This window comes from Prionailurus bengalensis, chromosome C1, assembly GCF_016509475.1.
Source record: "Prionailurus bengalensis isolate Pbe53 chromosome C1, Fcat_Pben_1.1_paternal_pri, whole genome shotgun sequence".
Taxonomy (NCBI): domain Eukaryota; kingdom Metazoa; phylum Chordata; class Mammalia; order Carnivora; family Felidae; genus Prionailurus; species Prionailurus bengalensis.
The window spans coordinates 12,504,345-12,518,658 of NC_057345.1; the positions used below are offsets into that span (position 1 = coordinate 12,504,345).

General features: G+C 58.4%; 1 protein-coding gene across 1 annotated transcript in view; it reads left to right on the top strand.

The window, feature by feature from the left end:
• ARHGEF10L (Rho guanine nucleotide exchange factor 10 like) overlaps positions 1-14,314 on the top strand; it is a 142,638-nt gene that overhangs the window by 20,584 nt on the left and 107,740 nt on the right.

Consider the following 14,314-nt stretch of genomic DNA (forward strand, 5'->3'; position numbering starts at 1 on the left):
CCGGAGAGCTCGGTTCTCACACAGATGGGATACGCGTAGGTGTGTGAACTCCATCACTCGCTTCTTGGTTTGTAGCCGGATCTGGAAGGAGGTGGGGTCCTTGTCCTCTGCCCAACACCCTGGCCGCAGCACAGACCTTGGATGAGCCTGGTCAAAGGCTCGGTCTTGGCAAGGAGTGGCCAGGTGTCTGGGCATGCGTCCTCTGACCAGCAGGGAGCACCTGCTTGGAGTTCCGGCTGCGAGCAGGGAACGGAGCCCCGGACTCCATCCTTCCAGTCCGTAGGTCACTTGAGGATACTCCTGCTGCTGTGTCCAGTGAGGGCCCTGGGCACGCCGGGGGTCACTGTAACTTTGTGGCCTGGAGGGGGGACTTCCGTCCCCGAGTTCAGCAGAGTATATTTGAGATCGAGCAACTCGCAGCTCTTCCCAGAGCCGATTCTCCAGCCTGGGTGCTTTACGGAGAGGGGTCCACATCTGCAGCCGGCTCCCCAGCCCTGCCTCTGCCTGACTGCGCGAATTCAGGGAATCGCAATGTCTCCCTGACGCCACGGGCTGAGCTTCGGTCGTTTCCGTGTTTCGCACCAACTAAGGGAACTTAGCGTTGCTGTCTGGCTTTGGGATCCTCCCCTTTCCTGACCGTGACCCCCTTTCCTGGAACCTTCACTTTGAAAACGGCACGAGATGGGTGGAGGCTTTGGGGAGCTTGTATAGCCGAGGGTCAGCCTCAGGGTCAGGCAAGCTGCTGGCGGTCCCCGGAGCACGGCACTGGGCACCCAGTGGGGGTGTGGCATGGTCAGACACCGCAGGAGAGGCCGCCCCCCACCCCCCCCCCCCCCCCGTAGCCGCGGGACCTGGGACACTGCCGGTCCACGTTGAAGGAGGCACTTAGTTGTTCATTAATTCATTCAACAAACACGTTTTAAAAAACGTGGTATTCATTTATTTTGAGAGAGAAATAGAGAGCGCACAGGGGAGGAACAGAGAGAGAGGGTGGGAGAGAGAGGATCCTGAGCAGGCCCCGTGCTGTCCGCGCAGAGCCCGACGCGGGGCTCGATCTCACAGAGATCACGAGCTGAGCCGAAATCAGGAGTCGGACGCTTGACCGACTGAGCCACCCGGGCACCCAGCAAACATTTCTTGAGCTCCTATTGTGTTCCAGGCTCTCAGTGAGGCACTCTATGTGCTATTATCTCATTTAATCCTTAAAATAACCTACGGGGAAGGGATTCTTGTGGTTCTCCTCCAGAAGAGGAGCCCAGGGACAGAGCAGTAGAATAAACGTTACTGTCACAGAGGGTAAACCCAGCCAGGTTTGGCCACAGAGGTTACTCTCCTCAGAACAACACCTGGGGTATGATGGTGGCAAAAAGGGGCACCTGAGGACCCCCGGCCACCACCACGGGGCCAGAGACCGCTTTAGAACAGGTGCAGCCCTGAGCGCAGCAGGCCCCCCATTTTCCACGGGCCAAGTGGCCACCACTCTGGGAGCGGGATGGGGGCAGGGGTGAACTCTCCGCTCAGGGCGCGCCGTGTGTTTTCAGTGCCAAGGGCAGAAGCAGTGAGGGGAGGGAGTTGGGGACTTCTCTGTAGGGCCTGGGTGTGGGCCGCATCAGTTACCTGTTCCCGAGAGCCCCATTACTGGGTTGGTGAGCACCAGTTAGGACCTTGTTAAACTTGGCCATGAAGGAGGACGGGTGATTGGAAGCAGCTCCCTGTGTGGGTCAGTGTCCTGGGTCTGGGGTTCAGGGCAAAGCCGTTTTGTGGTTGACATCACCCCTCAGTCTCCCTGCCACCACCCCCCCCCCTTCCAGCCCAGCCTCTCTGTTCCCCTTCCCCCAGGCCCAGGCAGTGCCTTCTCCAAAATGTGAAGTTAATTGCGAGGGGGTGGGATGGACCCCCTGGCCTGATGAGGGAGAGGCAGCCTGCCCCAGGGGAAAGATCCGGACACACCTCAGTCTAATCCTGGAGCTTCTGGACCTTGGACAAATCTCTCTCCCTCTCTTCAGCCTCAGTTTCCTCGTCTGGAAAATGGGGCCGATCCCACCGACTCGTGGGATGGTCTGCCCCCTTGTGGGGCTGGTAGGAAGACCTGAATTTCTGTCCCACCCTCCCAGGTGGGGAGAACAGAGAGCCGCTGGGAAATGCGCATCCTGCTTGGGGAAGGTGGCAAGTTGTCATGGGGGTGGTTTGGATCTAAGCGCTGGCTGCTTTGAGAGCTCAGCCAGAGCTATCCTGGGCCATGTCACCGAGGCCTCTGGATCCCTTGGGACTCGTGTAGGGCTTGTGTTTCAGGAGGCTTCAGATGCTGCCGGCCAGCTCGCCCTGCCTTGGTTGGGTGGACCGAGTATTTTTAGCTCTGAGTTTGCAAAGGTTTTTTTTTTTTTTCCTGCCCAGAGTTCTCTTGTGGGACAAAACAGACAGCCCGCTCCCCGAGAGAGGCAGAGCTTGGGCCTGGAGGGAAAGGGCTGGAGCCAGAGCGGACTCTAGTGGGCTTTGAAAGGGAGGCCTCCCCCACTGTCCACGGCCCGCCAGCCTATGCCGCAGCTCTGGGCTGTGCCCCTGCAGCCGCGCTGGAAGCTGCCTGCCCCTTCCTTGGAAAGCCACATGCGTTCCAGGGTCTCCCACCTGCCTGCCGGCGTGGCTGAGGGGAGGGGGGGGCGGCCCTTGGCGCCCTGGGGTCCTGTCCCCTCTCCTGGTCACATGCCTCTGACTCATCAGAACAGGAACGTGGTCTTTTTGGGAGCGAGTTTTTAAAAATAGTCCAAGTCCTCCCTCCTGCCCTGCCCTACCCCTCTTGTGATCACACCCTGGCGTTGGCCCCAGACCTCTTTCCACACTGGTTTTGGGGAACCGCCTCTTGCACAGCTTGGCAGCGGGTTCGATTGGGAAGCTCTCCTGGGAGGGGCTGTCCCGGCCACGTGCTGACTTCAGAGAGGGAGGCACAGTCCTAGGAGCAGGTGTCCCTTGGGCCTTGGCCCCCGTCTCCCCTCCCCTGATGGTGACGGTGGGCCTGACCCCGGGGCCGGCGTGGGACCAGGGATCCCTTCATTGACTTAGCAGGTGTGTGTTGAGGCGTGCTGGGGGCCAGGCACTGCCCTGGGGCTGTGGATGGAGCAGTGAACAAAACGCTAATTCTCCTGCCTCTGTCGAGTGCACGGCCCGGTAGGAGAAAACTGATAGAAGCAACCGAAACGTGCAGATGTCCAGAGGTGTTAAATGCTGTGAAGGCAGGGCAGCGGCGTGAGGGGGATGTGTGTGTACTATTTTAAAGAGGACGGATGGGGAGGGCCTCTCTTTGAGCAGAGCCCTGGAGCAGGTGACAGAGCCATCCATGTGTATGTCTGGGGGAAGAGCGTTCCAGGCAGAGGAAACAGCAAGTGCAAAGGTCCTGAGGTAGGAACGTGCTTGAGGCGTCTGAGGAACTGCACGACGGTCCTTGTGACTGGGGTAGAGTAAGCTGTGTGGAGAAGGGTAGGAGCTGCAGTTTGGGGTCGGGGGCACACCAGGTAGGGCCTTGTGGGGACCCTGGCTTCCATTCTGAACGAGGTAGGAAGGCACTGGAGGGTTCGAGCAGCGGTGTGCCTGGGCTGCCGTGTCGTGAACAAAGTGCGTGGGGCAGGGGGGTGAAAGTGGAAACAGGAGACCGGTCTGGGGCTGTTTTAATGGTCCAGGTGAGAGGCGGTGACAGTTTGGCCCAGCGTGGCGGCAGAGGAGATGGCGAGAAGTCATCGGAGTCTGGGTGCATTTAGGAGGCAGAGCCAACAAGGTTTGCTGAGGGGTTGGGATGTGGCAAGGCGAGGCGGAGGCTTGAGCTCCAGCCCCCCGCAAGCTGGCGCCGCCATCGGGTGAGATGGGCGGCCGAGGAGGAGTCGGGTGGCCGTCCGGAGCTGGGACGGATGTTAACTTCAGGGTGCGCCGCTGTCCGCGGAGCAGGCCGGTGGGGAGAAGGTCAGGCTGGAGGTGTCACCGCAGAAACGGTCTCCAAAACCGAGAAACAGGCGCGGTCGCCCAGGGAGGCATCTTCGAGTCAGGCCCGAGTCATGAGCCTGGCGGTAGCCCAGTGGTCCCGTGGGAGGAAAGGGGGCTGGGAGAGGAGCCCCGGAGAGGGAGGAGAGCAGAGAGAGGGTTGCAAGAAGGGAGAGATGGGCTCCACTGGCTTGGGCACCTCGCAGCAGTGGGGGCAGATACCCCTCCTCCCACCCACGTGGTTCCGCAGAGAAAGGGAGCGGGTCCCGGACAGGGGTTGCAGGTAATGCTTGCACAAGGGGAGCAGGGGAAGCTGGTGGTGGGTGGAGGAGATCAGGGAGGTTTGTTTTATTTTATTTATTTATTTATTTATTTATTTATTTATTTATTTAGAGAGCAAACGAGCGAGGGAGGCGCAGACAGGGAGCGCGCGGGAGAATTCTAAGCAGGTTCCGCACGGACGGCACAGAGGCCGATGCGGGGCTTGAACTCAGCAAACCCGTGAGATCATGACCTGGGCATAATCCAGAGTTGGACATTTAATGGACAGAGCCACCCGGGCGCCCCTCTTAGTGCCTGTTTGTTTATTTAGAGGGTGAGGGGCAGGGGAGGAGGAATCCCAAGCAGGCCCCTCCCTGTAAGCACGGAGCCCGACGTGGGGTTCAGACCCACAAACTGTGAGATCATGACCTGAGCCGAGATCAAGGGTCGGACGCTTAACTGACTGAGCCACCCAGGCGCCCCCGTGTTTTAATTTTTAAGAAGGGCGGTCACGCAGCATCTTTATGGTGGCGGGGCGTGACCCGGGAGAGAGGAGCTGAGGTTCTCCTGGCTGTGTCATCTTCTCCCCAGAAGGACCACCTCCCTCCTCACAAACCCTCCCTCCCCCCCTCCCTCCCCCAGCCCCCAAGTTCCTCCCCTTCTGACATCAGCTCAGGGTCCAGGGTCTTGTTGTCTAAGCGGGGTCGACATGAGGAGGGTGCCGGGGTTCCCCCATCGGGAGGCCCGTGGGTCTGTGAGCACCCGGGGTGGGACAGGCCAGGGGAAGGGCCACTGCCCTCCTCGCGGAAGGGCGGGAAGCAGGAGGCACACGGCCGGTCTGGAGCCCTGCTGGAATCCAGCCGTGTGAAACCATCTCCCTGACCGAACCCCGACTTCCCTGCTTGGGGAAGTCAGTCCCCTGCATCCCGGGAGAGGGGGGCGGCATGCCGGGCACCAGAGGGGGGATGCCCGCCGGGTACAGGTCAGGAACCAGGACGCTGCCCTCAACTCCAGCCCCTCGGGCTGGGAGGTTGGGGCTGCCGGTGTGGAGGGGGCCGGAGCCGTGGGCCGGCTCCCATCTGTGGTGTTTGGGGAGCCGGGCGCCGAGTCTCCTGGGGGCTCTGTCGTGTGGTAACGAGTCGCACCTTCTGGCGAGTTCCTGTGCGCGCCACGCCACGTTGCAACGTTCGTTACCTTGTTCGTGGCTCATCTTAACCCGAGATGCCCCCCTCCCCGCAGTGCATACGCAGCTAAGCAAGTTCTGGCAAATACTGGAGCCAGGATTGCAATCAGTCTGACCCCAGAACCCCTGCCCCAGGCTCTGATCTGGAATGAAACGTGGGCCCGGAATCCGCCGGGCTTCTGTGGGATCACTGCCTGGCGGGGAAATGCGGGCTCGGCACCCCCCTTCCGTGCTCAGGGAGACTCCTGCCCTGCAGGTGCAGGTACAGACCTCCTGTGGTTTGCTGCCTGAGGACGGGAACTTGGGCCTCTCTTTTGTTCCTTTGTCCCCAGGCCCCAGCTGCCCCCCCCTTCCCTGGCAGGCAGTAGGTGACCAGTGAAATGTTTGTTGAGTGGGGGATGGGCGAACACCGGCACTGTCACTGGGAAATTTGCTGGAGGTGAGTCTGACCCCGCCCCCCGCCCCCGCTTTCATCGGCGGGCTCACCCCATTTCCCATGGAGGGGCCCTTCCCTGGAAGCCCCAGCTCCCCCAGCCTGTCTGGAGGCCTGGGCTATTTCTGCAGCCCAGACAGTCCATCCTTCCCCTACGTCAGCTTTGTCAACTTGGGTGGAGTCAGGCACACCTTCCTTTCCTGGTCCCGCCTCGTGCTCCCCGCTGACATCAGGCAAAGGCTTTGCCGATCTGAGCCTCAGTTTCCCGTCTCTCAAAGAGAGGGAAAGAAGCCCACCTCTCAGGTTTGGTGCTGGCATGGAAATGCCCCGCCTCTAGACTGAGCGACTGAAGCCACGCCGGCACTAACATTACCTGGCGGGGGGGGGGGGTGGGGGGTGGGGGTGGGGTGGTGTTTCCGGGGAAACTGAGGCTCAGAAGGGTGAAGGGGAGGCAAAAAGTCAACGCTACCCTGTTCTGCCTCCAGACTGTGGGCCGTGGGGCCCCATCACACAGCCCACCCAGGACGTGGCCAAGGGCCTGGACCCTCCAGGGATGAGGACAGGAGATGAGGGCAGGACGGTTCAGCCCATAGTAGGAGGCTTTTCCCCGGGTCCTTCAGCCTGGAGCCTCTTGCCTGGGCTGGATTCCTGCAGACAGAGGAGTTAATGCGCTAGGGGCTGAGAGAGGAGGGGGGGCACCGGGGACCAGCCTGGGGCAGCCCTGTTTATATACACGATCCACTAGCTGCTCCCAGCTGGTTTGGCTCTCATTTTCCAGGCGGCAGCTCCCAGGGATTCCCACCCCTCCCAACCCCTGCCCCGAGGGGTGCTGAGTGGATGGGCTCTTCTGCCCAGGGGCCTCCTCCTGGGGGCTCCTCTCCACCTGTCCTGCCTGGGGATCATTGACCAGGGACATGCCTAGGAAGTCTCCGGGGGAGGAAGGCTGGGGGCTGGGGGTGCCTACTCTGGGCAGGGACAGAGCCTCCATTGTATGAGGCTTCAGCCATTGACCAAGCCTCGCTCCTGCCCGCAGCCTGGAGGGAGCTCCTCTCAGAGCCTTCCTCCCCCATTCCTCGAGGGAAGCCCATTGAGTGGCCTGGCACCTAGTGGGTGAGAGAGCCGGCCTCCTTGTTGCTCTGGCATTTGGAGGCTTGTGAGGGGCAGGGAAGCGCACCCCCCCCCCCCCCCCACAGTGCCCTCACTTGTTACCGGCCTCCTGCTTCTTGCTGGGGATTTTGCTTAGAACCAGCCTGAGGGGCCTGCCCTGGCTCTCCCCGCTCACAGCCCGGGGACTCCCTGCTCAGGATTGTGTGGCCTGGGACACATCCCTCAGCCTCATCCGCCTCGTCTGTCAGGGGAATGAGATTAACTCAAGTGTCCAACGTGCAGCTTGGTGCATAGCCGTGTCAGCTGTCATTTTGTGATCTCGAGAGTGATGAGGGTCACAAAGGACAGGGTCAGGGACGCCTGGGTGGCGCAGTTGTTAAACGACTGACCTCGGCTCAGGTCATGGTCTCACTGCTCGTGAGTTCGCGCCCCGCGTCGGGCTCTGTGCTGACAGCTCCGAGCCTGGAGCCCGCTTCAGAGTCCGTGTCTCCTTCTCTTTGCCCCTCCCCTGCTCCTCCTCTGTCTCTCTCTGTCTCTCAAAAATAAATACACATTAAAAAAGAATTTAAGAATAAAAAAGGACGGGGCCAGGAGTCTGGTGGGCAGTCGGTCTGGGCTTCGTTGAGCAGTCTGCAGAGTGGGATGGCTGTCTGTCCTTGGGACGGCTGTCCATCCCCAGAGAGCAGCGGGGACTCCAGGCAGGGAACTAGCACGCGTTACGAACCCACCGGCGTGATCAACCTGCGTCTGAGAGTCAAGGGCAGGAGGCACCAGAGGATTAACCTCCTGAGGTCTGGCGGCCGGAGAGGAGCAGCTTTAGCACCTGAGTCCTTCCTTCCCGTAGGTCTCTTTCCGGGGCTCTGAGTTCTGGACGTGTGCCCCTTGCTGTGGCTCCTCCGGCGTCTTCTTGGACGAGGCGCCGTGTCTCTCCAGGCTTTCTGGGAGATGATGTCTCCCTCCAGAGCCCCCAGCAGGTGGCTGCTTGCTCTGAGGGCAGAGCTGTGGGTGCCCTGCTTCCCCGCACGCAGTAGCTGCGGGTCCCCCCACGGCCCAGCCGGCATCCCCACCTCTCCCTCCCGGCTCCGGTCCTTCCGGACAGGGCCGAGGATACCCGAGGGGTCTGAGGTGCCCCCCTGGGTCATGCCCTTCTTTCCATCTGGCAGGAAGCCCAACACCCACAGCTGCCCCAGGCCCAGGGACACGCCGGCCGTACGGGGTCCACAGTGAGGAGATCCCAGGCAGGTAAAGGTTCTCAGGCTCTCGGGTTCGCAGCCCCTGGGCTTAATTCAGTGCAGTTGAGTGGCTGTTGTCTAGCATGCTGTCTAGTGTTCCAGACACTGAGATGACAAGAAGTCACAGTCCACTGAGGGAGACAGTTATAACAGGGTGTGTGTGTGTGTGTGTGTGTGTATCCCAGAATCACTTGTGCCCTTTGAAAATAGACTAGACTTTCCTTGGCTGCATCCCTGAGCTGTCAGAATCATGGACTTGGGACACATGTATTTTTTTTTTTTTTTTTTTTAAGTTTCACAACCAGCCTTGGGAACCGTGTCATGAAATCAGTGGGTTTTGAAGGTTAAGTAGGAGTTTGCTTGCTGGCTGTGAGAGGGCGTTCTAGCTGGAGGGCGTAAACAGCCCGAGCAAAAGGCCCAGAAATATAAACCAGGTTGGCAGGGGCAGGGGCCTGACGACCCTTATGAGGGCTGAGCATGGGAGCTGCTGAGGCCCGAGAGAGGTCAATGGAGAAGGGCGAGGGGCGGGTCCCTGAGGGCCTCGATTGGGTCCTGGACTTCATTCTGGAGGCGAAAGGAAGAGCCTGAGGGTATGTGTTGTGGAATTGGTCACTGTGGCAGCCGAGGGTCGGGGGCAGGTCAGCCAAGTGTATGTCTGACAAAAGGCCAAAAGTCACAGAAACCTCTGGAAGGGTGCAGTTGCGTGGAGAATCCCTGGTCCTGCCCGGCCCAAACTCCTGGCCTTGCTGGCCTGTCCCACACGTTTCTCCTGGCTTCCAGGAGACAGACACAGGTGCCTCCGAGACCAGGTTTGAGATGGCTGGGGGGGCTAGAACATTTTTCTTGTTTCCCTCCAAGCAAAACTGGGTGGCGGGCCCCCATCGTGGAGCAAGGCCGCCGGACTCGGCTATGCCAGCATCTGCTGCTTCCCCAGCTTCTGGGACTGACTTCCTGCCTGTCTGGACCCCCTGCCCACTCTCCCCTCCCCTGTCCTCTGGCCTCTCTCCCCAGAGGCCGGCCTCCCCTGTCCTCAAACGCCTGGCCCAGCCTGTGCAGCCTCCCTGACTTTGCGGAGCCCCTCCAGGGGTCTTCTCCAGGCCTCCTGTAGGAAAGAGGGATGGGGCCGCTCAGGGATTGGGGGTGGGAGGTGGCTCCGACTGGGGTGAGCCTCACGAGCTAATGAGGGGGAGGCGGGTGCAGGCTGGAGGACGGTCTCCTACCGGGCCTCAGGGCTGGATGGACCTTGAACTCTAGAGGGAAGGAGGAAGTGATAAGCTCTTTGATTAAATGAGACCCGGAAGGTACCTGCTCTGGTGAGCAGGGCGGCTGCCGGTGGAGGGAGGTGCTCATGCTGGCTGCTCTTGGGTGGTCCCCGTCATGGGCTCACCCTGCCGGGGTCCCCCTGCCGCCCAGGAGCTGGGGCTTCCTCCTCGGCGCTTCTCTCTGTCGCATTCTGCACCCTGTAGCGGGAAACGACACTGTTGAGGGGGCCTGCCCGCCTGTCCAGTCTTGACAGGTGTTTCCAAAGAGATGACCCCCCCCGCCCCGAAGAGGAAGAAGTCTAGGACCCACCTGCCGAGCTCAGCACAGTGAACGCGACAGGGATAGCAGCGACCAGTGTTTCTAGAGAGCTTGCTCTGCGCGTCTCGTCTCACTGATGCAGGACCCGTACGTGGCAGGTCCTCGTGAGGAAGGCGTCAGCTGCGCTGCGGGGAAGCAGCAGAGCCGGGGAACTGGAACTCAGAGCTGACACCGGATCTCACCCTTTTAACCGTGGCCCTTGTGTCTCTGTCCCTGCGGCACAGGAGTGCGGCCGCACAGGGCCCCTTCCCTCCGTGACGCGGTTTCCACATCTGAAAAGCCAGAGCAAGGTCATGGTCAGTGTCCGTGCTTTCTGGTTCTGGTTCTGACCTGCTAGGATATTTTTTTTGCCTTGATCTTCTTCTTCTTCTTCTTTTTTTTTTTTTTTTTTTTTTTTTTAGAAACGGGAGTGTTCATTTTTGTTTTTCCTTATTTTAACGCTCACCCGAACCGAAAACATCCTAACTACCTGCCTGGGTTTCCTCGTGGGCCTTTTCCTCCGTGCACTTTTCAGGCACAGTCCCCTTGCGGTTCCCCCCCGGCTCTCTTCCACCAGCTGGACTGCCCCTTTTGCCAGAGACTGTCATGGCAAGAAGGTTCTGGAGCCCTTTTCAGAGAGAGACTCGTGTCGGGGTCATCACGACATATTTCTTCTGGCTCAGGCTCCCCCCGCCTTGAGAGCTCCCAGACCAGGCATAGCTCAAGGAAGACTTAAAAGAAAAAAAAAGAAGAAGAAAAGGAAATAGCCAGGCCACTCGACCTGTTTGCTTAGCAAGTTCATTCCCACAGCCTGGCTCCTTGCTCGTAGGAGCCCGGGAGATAGTCTGGATAGGGGCGGTCTTGCCCACTTTATAGAAGGGCAGCCCAAGGCTCCGAGAGGCTGAGGAGGGACCCGAGCCCAGCCCGCAGGTGGATCCAGTTGCCCCAGACTCCCCTAGTGCGAAGTCCTTCTGTGGGCCTCCCCCAGGGGCCCTGACACTCCGGGGGTATAGAATCCAGACACAGGGCCCCGTTGGCTGTCTCCCTTTTTGGTGGTGACAGCTTCAAGGACGGGCATCTTGGTGTCGACTGAGCCTCCCAGGGTTTTGTGGTTGACCTCGTGTATGCTGCTGGGAGTCCCGTGGGGCAGGCAGTGGGACCCCATTTTACAGATAAGGATACTGAGGCTCAGCTCACCTGCCAGTGGAGATGAGACTCTGGCCTGGGTCCCCAGCTCCCAAGGTAGAGCTGTGCTCACCACAGCCTGTTATGTGTGTTCATGAGAGCCATCTACCAGTGTCCCCGGGGGACCCTTCCAAGAGCTTTACATGAAGTTACTCTTTCTTTTTTAAAGTTGATTTATTTATTTTGAGAGAGCGAGAGCGAGAGCTCAAGCAGGTAAGCAGGTGAGGGGCAGAGAGAAGGAGAGACAGAATCCCGGGCAGGCTCTATGCCATCAACGCAGAGCCCAATGTGGGACTTGAACTCACGAGCCCTGAGATCATGACCTGAGCCGAGATCAAGAGTCGGACACTTAACCCACTGAGCCACCCAGGTGCCCTCGAATTTACTCTTAATTGTCGTTTAATAACCTGGTGAGCTGGCTATTTTTTAGTCCCCATTTTGCAGGTGAGTAAATGAGGCCCTGAGATGGGGGCTAAGGAACTCGTCCAACGTGTCATGGCTACTGAGAGGCAGGACCCAGTCAGGTAGCCTGAACTTCTTCCTAACTGTTGCTCCATGAGGGTCTCTAGTGGTGGCAATGGCTGCTCCTTCACATGCACCCTTCTGAGACAAGGGGCGCATGTGTGCCAACGGCCACAGGCTATGGGTGTGCATGGGGCCGCGGGTCCGGGTCCTTGCCTGTAGCAGGTGCCCACCCCCAGATTAGCCTGTAGCAGACGCCCCCCCCCAGATTATCCTGTACCAGATTACTAATCTGTAGCCCCCAGATTAATTTATAGCAAGTGCCCCCCAGATTATCCTGTAGCAGGTGCCCCACCCCCAGATTAGCCTGTAGCAGGTGCCCCCAGATTAGTTTATAGCAAGTGCCCCCCAGATTATCCTGTAGCAGGTGCCCCCCCAGATTAGCCTGTAGCAGATGCCCCCCCCAGGTTATCCTCTAGCAGGTGCCCCACAGATTAGTTTATAGCAAGTGCCCCCCCAGATTATCCTGTAGCAGGTGCCCCAGATTAGTTTATAGCAAGTGCCCCCCCAGATTAGCCTGTAGCAGATGCCCCCCCCAGATTAGCCCTGTAGCAGGTGCCCCCCCAGATTAGCTTGTAGCAGATGCCCCCCCCAGGTTATCCTCTAGCAGGTGCCCCACAGATTAGTTTATAGCAAGTGCCCCCCCCAGATTATCCTGTAGCAGGTGCCCCAGATTAGTTTATAGCAAGTGCCCCCCCAGATTAGCCTGTAGCAGGTGCCCCCAGATTAGTTTATAGCAAGTGATCCCCCCAGATTAGCCTGTAGCAGGTTCCCCCCCCCAGATTAGCCTGTAGCAGATGCCCCCCCCCAGATTAGCCCTGTAGCAGGTGCCCCCCCAGATTAGCTTGTAGCAGATGCCCCCCCCAGGTTATCCTCTAGCAGGTGCCCCACAGATTAGTTTATAGCAAGTGCCCCCCCCAGATTATCCTGTAGCAGGTGCCCCAGATTAGTTTATAGCAAGTGCCCCCCCAGATTAGCCTGTAGCAGGTGCCCCCAGATTAGTTTATAGCAAGTGATCCCCCCAGATTAGCCTGTAGCAGGTTCCCCCCCCCAGATTAGCCTGTAGCAGATGCCCCCCCCAGATTAGCCTGTAGCAGGTGCCCTCCAAATTAGACTATAGCAGGCGCTCCCCTAGATTAGCCTATAGCAGGCACCACCCCCGTCAGATTAACCTATAGCAGACACCCCCTCAGATTCCAGGCTCGAAGTCCAGGGAGGGGTTGTGGTTCGAGGAGGGAGAGGACGGCTAGGGGCCAAGGCCCCCATTGAACCCTAGTGTTGTCACCCGTTCCCTTGCCTCTGTGACCTCAGGCAGATCCCCACTTCTCTGTGCCTTGGTTTCCTCATCTGTAAACACAATCATGCAGATGAAGCTTCAGGCTCCATAAATGCTGGTGTCTCCCTCCCTTCCTGGGGAAAGCCTTGGGCTCAGGGAGGAGGGCAGGGTGTGAATCAACCCTGAGGGTGAGGGGAAAGGGAGGACAGTGGGCTTTCTGGCCTGGAGGGAAATGACCCTGGGTTTCTGTGACATCAAAAAATCATATTTAAGCAGCAGTTTGCACGAGAGCCTGGGTTAGAGCCTCCCTTTGTCCTCCTGTGAAATGGGCGTCAGTCTCCCTGCTCCGGAAGGACGGACCTGCATGAGGAGGGTTCTCTGGCTGTTGTTTGATCTCTTGACTCGCAAGGGAGTTTGCAGACATATGAGGTCCTTTCCCCAAACCCTTTGCTGAAGATAAAGTTTTAGTCCGGACAGTCTTGAGCGCGTGGTTAGAAGGCACAGCTACCCACTTTGTGGAGAGCAGTTTGCGTTCAACCGGGATGGAAACTGCCGTTCTTCTCGACCTGGCAGGTGCCCTGTGGGTTCACGTCCATTTCCACAAGCCCCTACATATGGAGGCTGTGTTGTTCATAATGCCCAAACCCCGGGAACACCTCAGTGTCCAACGATAGAGATCCCATCAATTATGATCTATCCAAAAAAAAAAAAAAAAAAAATCCCCAAACTCTGTGGCCATTAAGCAGAGGGAGACTGATGTCTGTACCGTTCTGAAATGGTTGCCAAGCTTCTTAAGCTTTTTTATATTTATTTTTACTTATTAAAAACAAATTTTTTTAATGTTTATTTATTTTTGAGAGAGAGAGAGAGAGAGAGAGAGACAGAGCACGAGCAGGGGAGGGGCAGAGAGAGAGGGAGACACAGAACCCGAAGCAGGCTCCAGGCTCCGAGCTGTCCGCACAGAGCCCGACGCGGGGCTCGAACCCACGAACCGTGAGATCATGACCTGAGCTGAAGTCGGACACTTAACCGACTGAGCCACCCAGGTGCCCCCAAGCTTCTTAAGCTTTAAAAAAAGGCGGGTACAGCACAGTGGGTGCGGCGTGCTCCCTCCCGCGTGAAACAAGATGTGTATACAGGACAGGTATAAGCTGGCCCACACATGGGACATTTAGAGGGACTCCTAAGGACTAGTGACAGCGGTCACTTTGGGGGGGGCGGGGTGGCTGGGGGAAGGGAGACTTACTTTTTGCTGTGCAGCCTTTATACTGCTTGGGTTTCGAGAGGCACTAGAGTGTGGTGGCTACTTAATGAGTGTGGACCGGGTTGGGGGTGGGGGGGTCTATGGCCTGGGTTCAAACCCGGCTCCGGCGCTTAGTGCCTGTGTGATGCTGGGCAACTTACTTAACCACTCTGGGCTTCGTTTTCTCATAGTTTGGGTTAACAGATGTTAATATTTGCAAAGTGCTTAGAATAGCATCTGAGACGTAGCAGACACCATGGGAATGTTTGCTGTTATCAATTAATTGCTATTTACATGTGTCCTATATTTATTTAGGAAGCCAGTTAATGAAAATAAAGGCTTTAGG